Source organism: Triturus cristatus, chromosome 8 (genome assembly GCF_964204655.1).
Source record: "Triturus cristatus chromosome 8, aTriCri1.1, whole genome shotgun sequence".
In the NCBI taxonomy this organism is placed as follows: domain Eukaryota; kingdom Metazoa; phylum Chordata; class Amphibia; order Caudata; family Salamandridae; genus Triturus; species Triturus cristatus.
The window spans coordinates 181,176,225-181,192,199 of record NC_140591.1 but is presented as its reverse complement, the minus strand read 5'-3'; positions in this window follow the sequence as shown (position 1 = coordinate 181,192,199).

Genomic DNA, 15,975 nt, shown 5'->3' with positions numbered 1-15,975 from the left:
ATATAATTTTAGGAATTATATATATAATTTTATTTGTATTCATCAACTATTTTTCTGTATAAATATATATCATTTTAATTTCATCTATTAAGATCATTTATTTGTTTTCTTTTCAAAAAATAGAAAAATATATATACAAAACGAATAATTATTTACAAAAGATAAATCACAAATATCAAAAATTGCATATAGGAGAAAATTTATCATTTGATATAACAGTCTGATCTGATAGCAGGACCACACAGAACCTTTATCCCTAATCATAATGCCCGCAGCCTTTTTTTAGGGCAGCGCGGTGCCCGCAGGGGGAAACCCAGAGTGCGATTTCAGAATCAAACTTGTGGCAATTACCCGAATGCATACCATCAACAGAGCAACAACCAGATGCTAGAAACTCGCAATGGTCAGTACTGGAGGAGAGGAACATAATTCCCATCTTCAATCTATCCTCTACACCTCTAGATACTGCTAGCACCAACCTGCTATCTAAAGGGAGATCGTTTGTGCCTCACTTTACTACGAATATTTTTTAGCTTTATCAAGACATCATCACATTCTTTAGCAAGGTTAGGCTCAAGAAATTCTTTATGGATAAAGAAGATTCTTGTAATAACATCACTAATCTTTCAGGCATGTCGAACCCGTCTGTATTTACGCCGACTCTAGACCAACTTGGACCTGAGGTCATGGTGTTTGAACATACTGTTCTTAACTGCCTAAATAGAGCAACAAATCCTTTTACAATTTGAACAGAGAAGACTTTCATTCCCTCCACAAATTATCAAATGAAAAAGCATTGACTATTAAATTTTGTGACAAAGGAGGTGGCATAGTGGTTATTGACACCTCCACTTATGAACAAAAAATTAAGTCTCTCCTTAATGATACTAACTTTTATTCTCTTATACATAGAGACCCTACACCTAAAGTGAAGTCTAAAATCAAACACTTGACTAAACATGCATTAGATGATGGCTTCATTTGTATTAAAGAACCTAAAATGCCATGTATATATGTGTAGTAATCTGCTTCTGATGTAATGCATCTACCTTGCCCTGGTTCTCTGCCTGATACTCTAGCTATATGATGTCATTTGGAATGTTATGGATGTTGGTACTTGAAGGGAGGCAGTTGGAGAAAATGGGCTGAGCAGCCAGGAGGCTGCTCCTGGTAGGGCTTATATTAAGACTTACATTGGAACTTACTAAGATGTAACTGAAGAATAAATAACTTACTACAAGAGCTGTTTACGAGACTTCATAGATTTCTACATTGGCGACGATTTTAAAGGAGAAGAACTTACGCGTGGAGAAAAGAAGAATATTTGGCAGCTACTGGAACTAGAACTAAAGGTACTAATATTACTAAAGACATTAAACTATTTAAACTATCTGGCACCCGCCCCACCAGTGACCCTGACAACGGTCGCCCTAAAAAAAAAAAAAAAAATCCACTGCAGTGTTTTGAAAGTAACTGCAGTCATGTTTAAAAAGTATGACCATCTGGAAATATGCAGTGTGAAAAGTAATTAAGGCAACAACAAAGTGAGTGACTAACAGCGTGCCACTGTGTTGAGTGCTGACCCTTGAAATGTGGTATGGGTGGCAAGCATCGAGCACCGGTGTGAAGTGGTTGAGCACAGAGCACTCTGCAGTTGTGAACTTGTGAAACGTTGTAAAGTGGTTGTGTCAACTTGAAAGTGAAAAAACGTCAGTCAGCAACGGACACTCATCTCTGATGTGAAGTAGGGTGTGATTTACATTTTAAATGTGCTAATTGAGGGCATGTCAATTATTCCCGGTGTTAATTATTCAAGTGTGCTGGTCGGGGGTAAACATCGAGCCCCAGCGTGAACTGGTTACTTCAAGTGTCTCTATGATGATTTACATTTTAAATCCCTGTAGTAATCGGGTCCACTCTGTTGTGATGATTCAGGTAGGTTTATTAGAAGATGGTACAAGATCACAGGTAGATAAGAACAGGACCAGATGAGTATCAGAGGGAGACCAGTAAAAGACCCCACCAGGAGCAGCCAGCAGGCAGCTCAGCCCAGTCAACTGTGACTTCTCTGACAGATCCCCAACATTCTGACTGCATCATCACCTTAACATTCCACTTGTGGTAGAATGGCATTGTATTAACATTAGCAGGATATAACATATCCCCCTTTCTCCTACGGAAAACAAAAAAACTAGAAACTGAAAAGAAAAACCTGAGAAAGTGAAAGCAAAGTGATAATACAAAAACAAGGAGAACAACGCTCATGAGAAAAGCAGTGTGAGAACAACCATAGTGAGGAAATATGAATTTTGTGATCAGTTATGTCCCCTATCGTAGACCCCAACGGCTCCATGTACATGCTATACGTACATGTATGTTCCCTCCTGCTCCAGTTTTGAAGACGCAAATATATGTGCGTCCACCGTCAACATGTCCTCTTTCAGATCCACCATGAATGGGTCAGATATTCCTTTCCTAAGTATGAAAGGCCACCGACTTTATGTGGTTCACTTTCCACATTTTTACAGATTCAGGCGAGTAGGCCCGAATTCTGTCATCAAGCCTTTTCCTGCCTTCTGCCTCTGAAAGCTCCAGTCTGAGCCTGCATCTGTGACCATGAACTTTGTCTTACTCCCTGCGCGGCTAACGGTGCCTGATCCAGCCCGTCGCCTGCCAAAAACTGTATTTCACCTTCAAGATTATCTCCTCCGCCCCTCATCCGATGCATTCCTGTCTAGCAGTTTAGGTAAACATTCCTCCAGCTACCGTGCAAAGGGCCAGGCCTCGCTGTCCTCATGCAAGTAATTCATAGTCCTGTTACCATGGAATATTCCTACCCCCTCGCATCTAGTGTAGACACTCAGACGCTTGTACACGCACTAACAGTCAGTATAGTCAGTATAGAATAAGATTCTACCCTAAAGAGACCTCTCTTTTTGGATAACACAGTTCTTTAAACATAGGATATTAGATATGATTTGGGATTAGGTTGACATAACCCCAGACTTCTGTCTCCACATGTAGAGCTAAATGTCAAGTCCCCTTCTCCCTCTAGTTGCACGTCAATCACACGTCATGCGGCTGCGCACGCATCTCTACCCAATATTTCTGCTGACATTGCAGGATTCTCTTATGTGGAAATATGGATTTTTCTGGTCAGTTATGTCCCCTATCTTGGACCCCAACGGTTCTATGTGCATGTTACAAGTACATGTATGTTCCCTCCAGTTCCAGTTATGAAGACGCAAATACATGTGCGTCCACCGTTAACATGTCCTCTTTCAGATCCGCCATGAATGGGCCGGATATTCCATTCCTAAGTACAAAAGGCCACCGCCTTTATATGGTTCACTTATGCCATTTTTACAGTCCAGGCAAGTAGGCCCTGATTCTGTCATCAAGCTTTTCTTGCTTTCTGTCTCTGAAGCTCCAGTCCGAGCCTGCATCTGTGACCATGAACTTTGTCTCATTCCCTGCGCGGCTCACGATGCCTGACATCAGCTTGCTGCCTGCCAAGAACTGTATTTCACCTTCGAAATTATCTGCTCCGATCCCTGCCCAATGCATTCCTGTCTAGTAGTTTCAGTAAACATTCTTCCAGCTACCGAGCAAAGGCCCGGCTTCTCTGTCTTCATGCAAGTAATTCATAGCCCTGTTACTATGGAAGATTCCTGCCCTCGCATCTAGTGTAGACACTTAGACGCTTGTACACGCACTAACAGTCAGTATAGTCAGTATAGAATAAGATTCTACTCTAAGAGACCTCTCTTTTGGATAACATAGTTCTTTAAACATAGGATGTTAGATATGATTTGGGATTAGGTTGACTTGACCCTCCAGACTTCTGTCGCCACATGTAGAGCTAAATGTCAAGTCCCCTCCACCCCCTAGCTGCACGTCAATCACACGTCATGCTGCTGCGCGCGCATCTCTGCCAAGTATTTCTGCTGACATTGCAAAATTATTTCATAGGTCCACCCATATGTGACATCATAACCAATGACGTTTTCCTTGTTACTCCCAATTACGCCTTTTTCAGCTACGCATGTGAAATGTTATCTTTGCTATCAATTGTTACGCCTCTTGCATTTACTTCACTGTAATGCCTATTGTATAAAAGTGAATAATTATCAATAATGTATGTACTTCACTTCCTGAACCTCCGTGGTGATGGAACTTGGAGGCCACGATTTCGAAATCGTCCATTAGAATAAAGCCCATTCCGAACCTCTAATACCACGGATTCTGCCTCTTATTTACTGAGCTATTTTTATTATGTTCTGTATCAAATTAAGTCCCGGTAATTAAATTATTTACCACATAAATGGCGCCCGAATAGGGACACTTTCTCATCTCACGCGCCGGCGGTGCGTTGCAGGCCCGGTCTCCTGCCACAGCTGGACGGACAACAACGCGTACCAGCAGGATTTCCTGTATCTCCCTCCGGTCAAGCGGGGGCGACTGAGGCTGCGATCAACACCCAGACGAGGCGGTGAGAAGTGCGAAGTATCCCGACCAGAGCCTAGCTGAGAGAGCAAGATCCGAGGTATACAGAGGCCCACCAGGTTTCCGATGTCCTGACGTGTCCGAAGTTTTCGAGTCGAGTCGAGTCCAGTCCGGTCCAGTTCGGTTCAGTCCCGTTCCGAGGCTTTCCGTTCCGAGCTACCCGGTGAGTACCATTACTGGGGAGGCGTTCTGGCGTGCACATAAGTTGTGCCGGTCCAGACGGGTTTGGGTACACAAATCCGGTCTGCACTGTTTTAGCAGTGTATCTGTACTGTTTAGCAGTATATCTAGTATATCAAGTATATAAATTCAGAATAATTCAGATAATGCCGAGTATTATGTTTAAGTGATTAGGTTTTACTTAGATCGTCAGCATCATTGATTACTCATTTAAATGTTAAATGTTAAATGTGTTAATACGTTCTGCATATTGTGGTATGAATGACTGTTCATTATCGTGTTTATTGTATTAAGTTTGTTCAAGATCAAGTATCAGATCAGTTCTCAATATGCCGCTCTTTTCGAAATTAAGACAGATCACAACTAGAAAAGGGGTACTCGAAGAAGCTGTTCCTATTCCTCCTAGGGACACTCCAGGGTACTTCATGTATCATAAACACGGCTTAGACGCCATATTATTTCTTGATCTATGGGTAGACTACACCAAGGAATTACCAGAGAGTCAGAGGTGGCCCGCAACTGGGACCTGGGATGCAGATTGCATCGTGAAAGTAGAGGAAGAATTATGGAAAAAGAAAGCTAGACAATCACAGAAAGACGCCATTGAATTATGGCGTAAAGAATCGTATAGACGTACAGAAAAAGCACGTAGACAGGAAGAGAAGAGTAAAGAGAATTCAAATGAAGTCCGAGAAAATCTATTAATTGAAGAAGGTACACGAGTGAAATCAGAACAAGTAGACAGACAAAGACATGCCCTTATGAAGGGTATGTATCCCCTTCTGGCCGAGGGATTACCTAAGGCTACTGCGGGGATACCAAAAGACTTGCCACCCCCATTATTTCCAATAAAAGTACATCCCAAGGGGCATCCTAGAACCGCAGAAGATGTTTTTCTTTCCTCATATTTAGATGACGCAGCTCCCGAGTATGCTAACCCCGCCCCACATAGACCGTCGGCCGGGGAGGTTCAACGCCAAGATCCTGTATCTGTATCTCTACAACAACAAATCCTGACACAAGTTCCGGCAAGCACATCTGTTTCCTCATCTGTTCCTACAGCTACTTCTATAGCTATGTCCACACCTATAGTTGCTGTATCGCGTTCAACGAATCCTTTCACGCCCGATACCCCAGACGGGGCTACGGGAGGGGCTACCAACATTTTTTCTACGCCACCCAGAATAAATAAACTTACCTTTCAAGAGTCAGCACATCCACGTACCCCCAAACTCATAAATTCCCGCACGCTTAAGGAACTTCTTGTAGATTGTAGATATGACCCTGTGCCCGGCAAAGAGGACGAAATGATCCTGGCATCATTACGTATCAGACGAGCCGCGGTGTATTTAGGGAAGTTACCAGGAATGACTATGCATCTAGATAATATATATCATTTTGTCCAAACAGGGCGAGATTCTGAAAGTATTAACAGAGCTATGGAATACCAGAAAGTGGAGATACAGGGGGAACTGTTACGTTTCCTCATAAATTGTGTGATCAGAAATCAAGACCGACCGGGGGTAGACCCGGAAACAATGGAAACTCTTACCAGATGGAGCCAGAACATATCAGAAGGGAGACATGACAGGCAAAAATGTATAATAGCCATGTGCAGAAAGATCCGTAAAGAAATAGAACGCCTACACGAAGAGAGATTAGCGGTAGACCAGTTTGAACAAAACGAGGAGGAGGAAGGATCAGGACTGTCCACAGGACAGTCAGAAACCATAGCCTATGTAGGTAGAGGAAGATCTTGTAATAGTACTAGATACTTTACTGACCCGATACGTCCGATATGTCCAGATAATAACAGGAATTTCCAAACACCTATAATAAATATGAGGTCCCCCGAGCATTCGTTCCAAGCCGCTGACAAATTACTGCGAGAACGAAGGGGTTATCATTTTCTTGATTCTATGGATGAACAAGAATTAGCCAGGTCAGCCGTTCATTGGATTGACAGTCCCGGAAAGTATGATGATGATACAGTAGCACACACATTTTTGAACCTCACCCCAGATGAACAGCGTTTAGCTGGGATTTATATGATTCAACAACTTCTTATACTATATAAAAGCCAACATTCAGATCCTGGTCCCTTACCTGATATATTGACTGAATTACTCACGAATAGATGGAAAGGTTCAGGTACTAAGTTAATTAAGGAAATACTAGAATCCAGAAAGCAGTACATTCTTTTTGTATGTCCAGAACATGATTCACTGGCCATCAAGGAAAGACCGATGTATTACATGGACAGACAGAATCCCTTACGAGAAGTGCACCCAATAAAGGGCGAGGACAATCAGTTTAAACGTGTATATGTATATACGCCCATATCAAAAATAGAATTGTTGGAAATGAAGAAAGTGGTACCCAGTCATGACAAAGACCCAGCGGGTTTTCACCGAGAAATTAAAGACATGTTACTCATGGGAGAGTATACCTATCCCGACATTATGACAATATTAAAGGTATTGATGCCTGCTGGCATTTATGAAAAACTCAAGGAAAAAGAGTGGGAAGTGGGAGACCAAAAGATAGATTGGACAGCATTAGAAAATGAAGAAAAGGCCCGAGGTCCAGGTTCGGGGCTTGGGGACAAAACTAAAGCACTACCAGGTTTATTAGTACAGGTACTGCCACGTTTATTAACCACGAAAAAGGAAGACTGGGGTGCAATCTCAGCCTGTAAACAAAAGCAAGATGAAGACACTAGTGATTTCTATGCCCGATTCGAAAAATGTTTTGGTATAAATAGTGGTATAAAAGCAAGTAGCGAGTCATACCCACATCTGTTTGTGACAAAATTAGTTGAAAATTCTTTGCCCCAAGTGAAGAATAGAGTATTAAAATTCGAGAGTACCTGGCAAGGTAATACCCCATCACAAATGTTACAAATGTTACAGTACCATTACAATAGAATTAGAGAAGAACAAGAACATGAACAAAGACGCATGAAAGACACGAAAATGAAAATGCTAGTCTCCCAGACAGTTCCAGCTGAAGGACATAAAAAGGGTACGACACATTCCGGTGATTCAGCAGGACCTGTAAAAGGGACATGCAACTACTGTAAACAACCAGGTCATTATATACACGATTGCCCAGTCCTGAAGCGTAATATCGCCACAGGTATTACAAAAGAAAGACCACGGCCACCTAGACAGGATCAGAATGAACAAGGAGCACCGCAGCATGCACAGGCCATGCCAGCTCCACAACAGTCTATACAGTTTGTGCCGGCCGCACCAGCGTTGCCTGCTGCTGCCACACAAACCACGACACGACAGCTGTACCAGACCGCACAGTATGACTATCCTGATTACCAACGATACGCATGAACCAGCCTAGAGAGGGAAGTTGACTTACCCCTTATCGAGGTCCCTGTAGATCAAGAAGGACCTTATGTACATAGTGAATTATTAGGCCAAGATAGAAAATTTTTACTTGATACAGGGGCAAGTCGAACAACTATAAAACGTAGTGAAGTTCCAGGGGCACCCCTCTCAGGCTCACAGAATATTTCCCTTGGTTTTTCAGGAAAACCTATTGTTAATGAAGTATCACAGCCTCTTCCACTTACGATAGGACCCTTGACCAGAACTACAGATTTATTGCTTACTAAATCATGTCCAGAAAACTTGTTAGGTATAAAAACACTGAAAGCTCTAGGAGCTATAATATGTTGTTCTCCGGAAGGAGTAAGATTGTTTTTACGTGATTTCAAAGGTCATTATGTGTCTCGAGACATGGATCCCCGACTGCAGACTTTACCTACACATCTATGGGCACAAGGCCCTACTGATGTTGGTTGCATGAACATTACACCATATCGAGTCACACTAAAGGCAGGAGTGGTACTACCACGTATGCGACAATACAAGTTACCCCCAGATGCTGTAATGGCTTTACTGCAAATCATTGACGAGCTTATCGGCCAAGGAGTGGTTGTGGAGACCGACTCCAATGTATGTAATTCACCGATAATTCCGATTCTTAATTGAACTGATCCAAAGGCTCCCCCAGTATATCGATTGGTTATTGATCTGCGTGAATTAAATAAATGTATTGTACCACAATACCCCGTAGTTCCAGACATCTCTTCATTACTGACAGCTATTGATTCCGAAGCAACATTCTTTACTGTAATTGATCTCAAAAATGCCTTTTTCAGCGTCCCAATAGATCCGGAAAGCCAATACTTGTTCGGATTTAGTTTAAATGGACGTAGCTTTAAATTCACACGCGCACCTCAAGGATTTACAGAAAGCCCCAGCATCTATAGCCAAGCACTGAAACGAGAACTTGACAGTATACACATGCCAGTCAACACTGCTCTGCTTCAATATGTCGATGATCTGCTGATCACCGCCCGAAGCGAACCTGAATGTGAAAAAGCATCACTGACGGTTTTACAATTTCTAGCCGAAAAGGGGCACAAGGTGTCCCCTTCTAAGCTGCAATTCTGTGTCCAGCGAGTTATTTACCTTGGTCACTCGCTGTCCAAGGAGGGAAGGCAGCTTACACCAGATCGCATTCAGTTAATAGCTAACATGCCAATACCCAAGACGCAAAAGGAGGTGCGGGCTTTCATAGGCCTCACTTCATATTGTAGGCAGTGGATCCCTCAGTATGCATTTCTAGCAAAACCACTCATTCAATTAACAACACAGGAGGCAGCCACATCGACTGTCCTCCCTTGGACTCAGGAACACACACTAGCTTTTGAAAGCTTAAAGAAAGCTCTATGCCAAGCACCTGTTTTAGCAACACCATATTACAGAAAACATTTTACACTCTTTGTTACAGAACGAGAAGGTACTGCCTTGTCAGTACTCACACAGGAACAAGCAGGATCACACAAACCGTGTGCTTATTTTTCTAGTACATTAGATCCCGTAGCTCAGGCTCTGCCTGCGTGCCTGAAATCAGTGGCAGCGACAGCTTTAGCAATCAGACAAAGCGATGCCATAGTGTTAGGACATCCATTGACAGTACAAGTACCACATGCAGTAGAGGTTCTTTTGAATCGAACGCAAACACAACATTTAACTATAGCGCGACTTACAGGTTACGAATTAACATTGTTTCAGCCACATATAGAAATCAGACGTTGCAACACATTGAATCCTGCCACACTTTTACCCGTAATTGGAACAGACCCACTAGCCCATGACTGCATTGACGTTATTACAATCACGACGAAACCCAGACAAGACTTGACAGATGTTCCATTGTCAGACCCAGACCTGACGTTGTATGTAGATGGTTCATGTATGAGAACAAGTACAGGAGAGTTAGTGGCCGCTTATGCAGTCACAACAGACACCGAAATTATTGAAACCAAGTGTATAAATACCTTGTCCGCTCAAGCAGCAGAGCTCGTCGCTCTGACACAGGCCTATATTCAAGCCACAAATAAAAAAGTCAACATATACACTGATTCACGTTATGCATTCGGAGTTGTACATGACTTCGGCGTGCTGTGGCGAGAGAGAGGTTATTTAACTTCTCACGGTGCCCACATTCAGCACGGACCCCTCATTCATGCCTTATTAGATGCAATACATCTACCCATTGCAATATCGATTATGAAATGCAAAGCTCATACGAAAATTACTGATATCATTTCTCAAGGCAATGATCTAGCTGACAGAACAGCTAAACAGACTGCTCAAACTCAAACATCCGACATGACAAAGACAATAGTCCAGACACCAACACATTGCATGATGGTTAAGGATCCCACTCTTGATGTAATTGACATACAGACACATGCTACTCCAGACGAAATAGGGAAATGGACTGAATTAGGAGGGATCCAAACGGATCAAGGATGGATGACGAAGGAAAAATCTGTATGGTTCCTTCCTGATTCAATGGTCCAAGTCATTATTAACACTGTCCATAGTCCAGCGCATCTAGGAGAGAAAGCTATGCTAGACAGCATTCAACATATCTGGTTCAACAAGCATTTACGAGCAGCAGCGAAACAAAAAGTTCGTACCTGTATGATCTGTTGTCAGTTCAACCCAGGAAAAAGCATCCCCGTAGAGCAGGGTGGATTTCAGCCTCCTGATCACCCTTTTGAAATCCTCCAGATGGATTATATCCAGATGGAACGATGTCGAGGATTCAAATATGTTCTCGTAGTTGTCTGTGCTCTTTCCCGTTGGACAGAGGCATACCCGGTTTCAGATTACACTGCCCCGACTACTGCCAAACAGCTAGTTCGAGAATTCTTCCCACGATACGGTTTACCACGTGCTGTCTACTCAGATAACGGCCAGCCGTTCTCATCCGAACTCATGAAACACGTTTCACTTTTGTTAGGCTATCAGTGGAAATTCCACTGTGTCCGACACCCCGAGGCAGCAGGTCTTGTGGAAAGACATAATCAGACCCTGAAAATTAGATTGTCCAAAATATGCAGGGAGAAAGGTGTCGACTGGGTAGTAGCATTACCAGTTGCGCTCTTTTACATGAGAATGGTAGCACACTCTCGAACAGGGCTATCTCCGTATGAGGTGATCTTTGGCAGACCACCAAATATGTGGGGGACGCCTATACCACGTAAAATAACTGATATTGACTGTAATATGCTGACAGATTATTTGGCTTCCTTGATGTCTGCACTACAATCTTGTCGTTCACAGGTAGCTGCAGCTTTTCCTGACAACACTGAAGTGAAACCCCATGACGTAATTCCGGGGGATCTCGTTTTAGTGAGGAACTTTGATCGAAAGACTCAGCTGGATCCTAGGTGGAGGTCGCCACAATTGGTCTTGCTCACCACAAGGACAGCCGTGAAGATCGAAGGCAGAAAAGGCTGGGTACATTCAAGTCATATCAAGAAATTTTATGGACTACCATCGGATATAAAAACTACACCTCGCGTGTCTTCACCCATTGACTCAAAACTTTCTTTGGTTGAAACCAGTAGTCACGAACATTATAAACTAAAACTCAGATCTAATCCGTCGGGCAATTCGATTGTTTAAGTCCTCTCCAAGGTGAAGCGGTTGAATTTGTCTCTGACATGTATCCCTTAGATCTGAATAGAGAAAAAACCCGAAAAATGTTGAAACGACATGCGTATTGTAAATCACTGCGTAGTCATTGCACAGTGACGTTATTAATTTTGTTTTCCTTAAGTCTTTTTATAATTATTGCAAGTATATTGTTGCACATATATTATCCTATTTCTAGACATGTTTATAATATTACTGCTGAACATTCTTTTAGTGAATTACCTCCGCATGAATTGTCATACAGATTTGCGCTGCGCAATAACACTTTTATTAGTATGTTACATCATTCCCATCAGGTTAGCAATGCTACAAATTGTTGGATATGTGGCCGACTCCCTCCCTATCAGAACTATAAAGGAATTCTACCTCTTTTTCCATACCCGTTCACACACAACGGCTCCTGTGGAGCATGGTTTAGCTTAATTAATTCCTTAGATTCAAATTCTGCAGTTTATCAAGACAACTGGGTATGGGGAAATCTGAACTTAGTTTTACTTAAAGTCTGCCACCCCAACAAGGAGGGACTTCCCAAAAGAACAGGAACTGATCTAGAAAACGAAGTATATGGATTAGGTAATTTTACGCTTAATCTCTTGATCTTGAATGTCGAATCCGAAGTCACTCCAAGTTTGCCCGCCATGTCAGTATTTCCAGTAAAAGGTGAATTATGTGTAAGAAAGAATGGTTCCATACATATGGGCCATAGTAGATGCACCACTGTAATAGAATTTAGTGATCAAGGCAAGTCGACATTTAGAGCTTCCCGTCATTCCTATTTTATATGTGGTCAGACGGCATATGTACGTTTGCCTCTAGATTGGGATGGTACCTGCTACATTGGATTCCTTTTGCCACCTGTTTTCCTAGCTCCTCCTGATTATCACAGAAATACTCATTTAGTACACAATAGAGAAAGGAGAGATCTCCCAATAGTCGATTACACTGAAACAGCATGGGAAAAATACACAGATTTCAATAAAGGTCTCTTTCCCTATATAGGTACCGTTACTAATAGTAAACTGATACGTAGATTAACTAGAACCCTTGAAGCAGTAGTGAACGAAACTATTTCCGCCTTAGGCAATTTAACAGAAGAGCAGTCTGCTATGCGGATTGTTGTGCTTCAAAATCGTCTTGTCCTTGACGTCATCCTGGCCGATAGGGGCGGAGCTTGTAGGGTCATCGGATCAAGCTGCTGTGTATTCATACCAGAAAATTCGCCATCTGTATATAAAGCCATAACCCGCCTTCATAAGATTGTAAGCCAGATACACCAGAATCCAGGCACCTGGACTTGGTCCGGTTGGTTTTGGAGCGTGTTATCAGCCTGGGGATGGAGAGTTCTATCCTTCCTAGGTATTGGCCTTCTCATACTATTCAGTTGCTGCTTATGCCTGCAATGTGGACCAGCGATTTGTGGTCTGTGTGCCACATCGTGCATTCCACATCAAGATTTTCGTTCAAAATCCCGGAAGAAGAAAGAAGAACAAATGATGCTATATGAACAGATCAATGGATTGATGAAGATTGATGTCTCTTGACGGGCAAGTAGGGGACAAGGAGGGAATGTGGAAATATGGATTTTTCTGGTCAGTTATGTCCCCTATCTTGGACCCCAACGGTTCTATGTGCATGTTACAAGTACATGTATGTTCCCTCCAGTTCCAGTTATGAAGACGCAAATACATGTGCGTCCACCGTTAACATGTCCTCTTTCAGATCCGCCATGAATGGGCCGGATATTCCATTCCTAAGTACAAAAGGCCACCGCCTTTATATGGTTCACTTATGCCATTTTTACAGTCCAGGCAAGTAGGCCCTGATTCTGTCATCAAGCTTTTCTTGCTTTCTGTCTCTGAAGCTCCAGTCCGAGCCTGCATCTGTGACCATGAACTTTGTCTCATTCCCTGCGCGGCTCACGATGCCTGACATCAGCTTGCTGCCTGCCAAGAACTGTATTTCACCTTCGAAATTATCTGCTCCGATCCCTGCCCAATGCATTCCTGTCTAGTAGTTTCAGTAAACATTCTTCCAGCTACCGAGCAAAGGCCCGGCTTCTCTGTCTTCATGCAAGTAATTCATAGCCCTGTTACTATGGAAGATTCCTGCCCTCGCATCTAGTGTAGACACTTAGACGCTTGTACACGCACTAACAGTCAGTATAGTCAGTATAGAATAAGATTCTACTCTAAGAGACCTCTCTTTTGGATAACATAGTTCTTTAAACATAGGATGTTAGATATGATTTGGGATTAGGTTGACTTGACCCTCCAGACTTCTGTCGCCACATGTAGAGCTAAATGTCAAGTCCCCTCCACCCCCTAGCTGCACGTCAATCACACGTCATGCTGCTGCGCGCGCATCTCTGCCAAGTATTTCTGCTGACATTGCGAAATTATTTCATAGGTCCACCCATATGTGACATCATAACCAATGACGTTTTCCTTGTTACTCCCAATTACGCCTTTTTCAGCTACGCATGTGAAATGTTATCTTTGCTATCAATTGTTACGCCTCTTGCATTTACTTCACTGTAATGCCTATTGTATAAAAGTGAATAATTATCAATAATGTATGTACTTCACTTCCTGAACCTCCGTGGTGATGGAACTTGGAGGCCACGATTTCGAAATCGTCCATTAGAATAAAGCCCATTCCGAACCTCTAATACCACGGATTCTGCCTCTTATTTACTGAGCTATTTTTATTATGTTCTGTATCAAATTAAGTCCCGGTAATTAAATTATTTACCACAGTCCTGTTACCATGGAATATTCCTACCCCCTCGCATCTAGTGTAGACACTCAGACGCTTGTACATGCACTAACAGTCAGTATAGTCAGTATAGAATAAGATTCTACCCTAAAGAGACCTCTCTTTTTGGATAACACAGTTCTTTAAACATAGGATATTAGATATGATTTGGGATTAGGTTGACATAACCCCAGACTTCTGTCTCCACATGTAGAGCTAAATGTCAAGTCCCCTTCTCCCTCTAGTTGCACGTCAATCACACGTCATGCGGCTGCGCACGCATCTCTACCCAATATTTCTGCTGACATTGCAGGATTCTCTTATGGATCCACCCACTTGTGACATCATGTATAATGACGTTTTCTAGTTACGCCTATTCTAGTTACGCATGCATATTTTATTTTGTCTTATCAGTTGTTACGCCTACCGCATTTGTTTTACTGTAATGCCTTTTCTATAAAAATGATTACCTGTCAATAATATATGCCCTTCCTTCCTGAACTTTCGTGGTGATGGAATAGAATGCCTACAATTCGAATTGTATTCCTTTGTATAGGAATAAAGCCTTTTAAAACCTCTAATACCACGGATTCTGCCTCTCATTTTACTGAGTTATTCTTAATAGACTTTACCGCATAAAAAATAGTACCGGTAACGAAATATTTACCACATAAATTGGCGCCCGAATAGGGACACTTTCTCATCTCACGCGCCGGCGGTGCGTTGCAGGCCCGGTCTCCTGCCACAGCTGAACGGACAAAAACGCGTACCCGCAGGATTTCCTGTATCTCCCTCCGGCCAAGCGGGGACGACTGAGGCTGCGATCAACACCCAGACGAGGCGGTGAGAAGTGCGGAGTATCCCGACCAGAGCCTAGCTGAGAGAGCAAGATCCGAGGTATACAGAGACCCGCCAGGTTCCGAAGTTCCGAGTCCAGTCCAGTCGAGTCCAGTCGAGTCCAGTCCGGTCCAGTTTCAGTTCCGATCCGAGGCCTTCCGTTCCGAGCTACCCGGTGAGTACCATTACCGGGGAGGCATTTAACGTGCACGTAGTCTGTGCCGGTCAAGACGGGTTTGGGTACACAAATCCGGTCTGCACTGTTTTAGCAGTGTATCTGTACTGTTTAGCAGTATATATAGTATGTTTTGCATATAAATAAATATAAATAAGTATTATGTAGTGTCAGTATTATGTCAGTAACTAGTTTTCTATTAGTTATCATTGATCGTAAAACTGTTAAGTGTCCAATGTTTTGAAATACGTTCTATATACTGTGGTGTGAATGACTGTTCATTATTGTGTTTTTTTGTATAAAGTGTGTTCTAGTAATAAGGTCTAAAAATGCCGCTCTTTTCGAAACTAAGACAGATCAAAACTAGAAAAGGTGTACTCGAAGAAGCTGTTCCCATCCCACCTAGGGACACTCCAGGGTACTTTATGTATCATAAGCATGGCCTAGATGCCGTATTATTTCTTGATTTATGGGTGGACTACACCA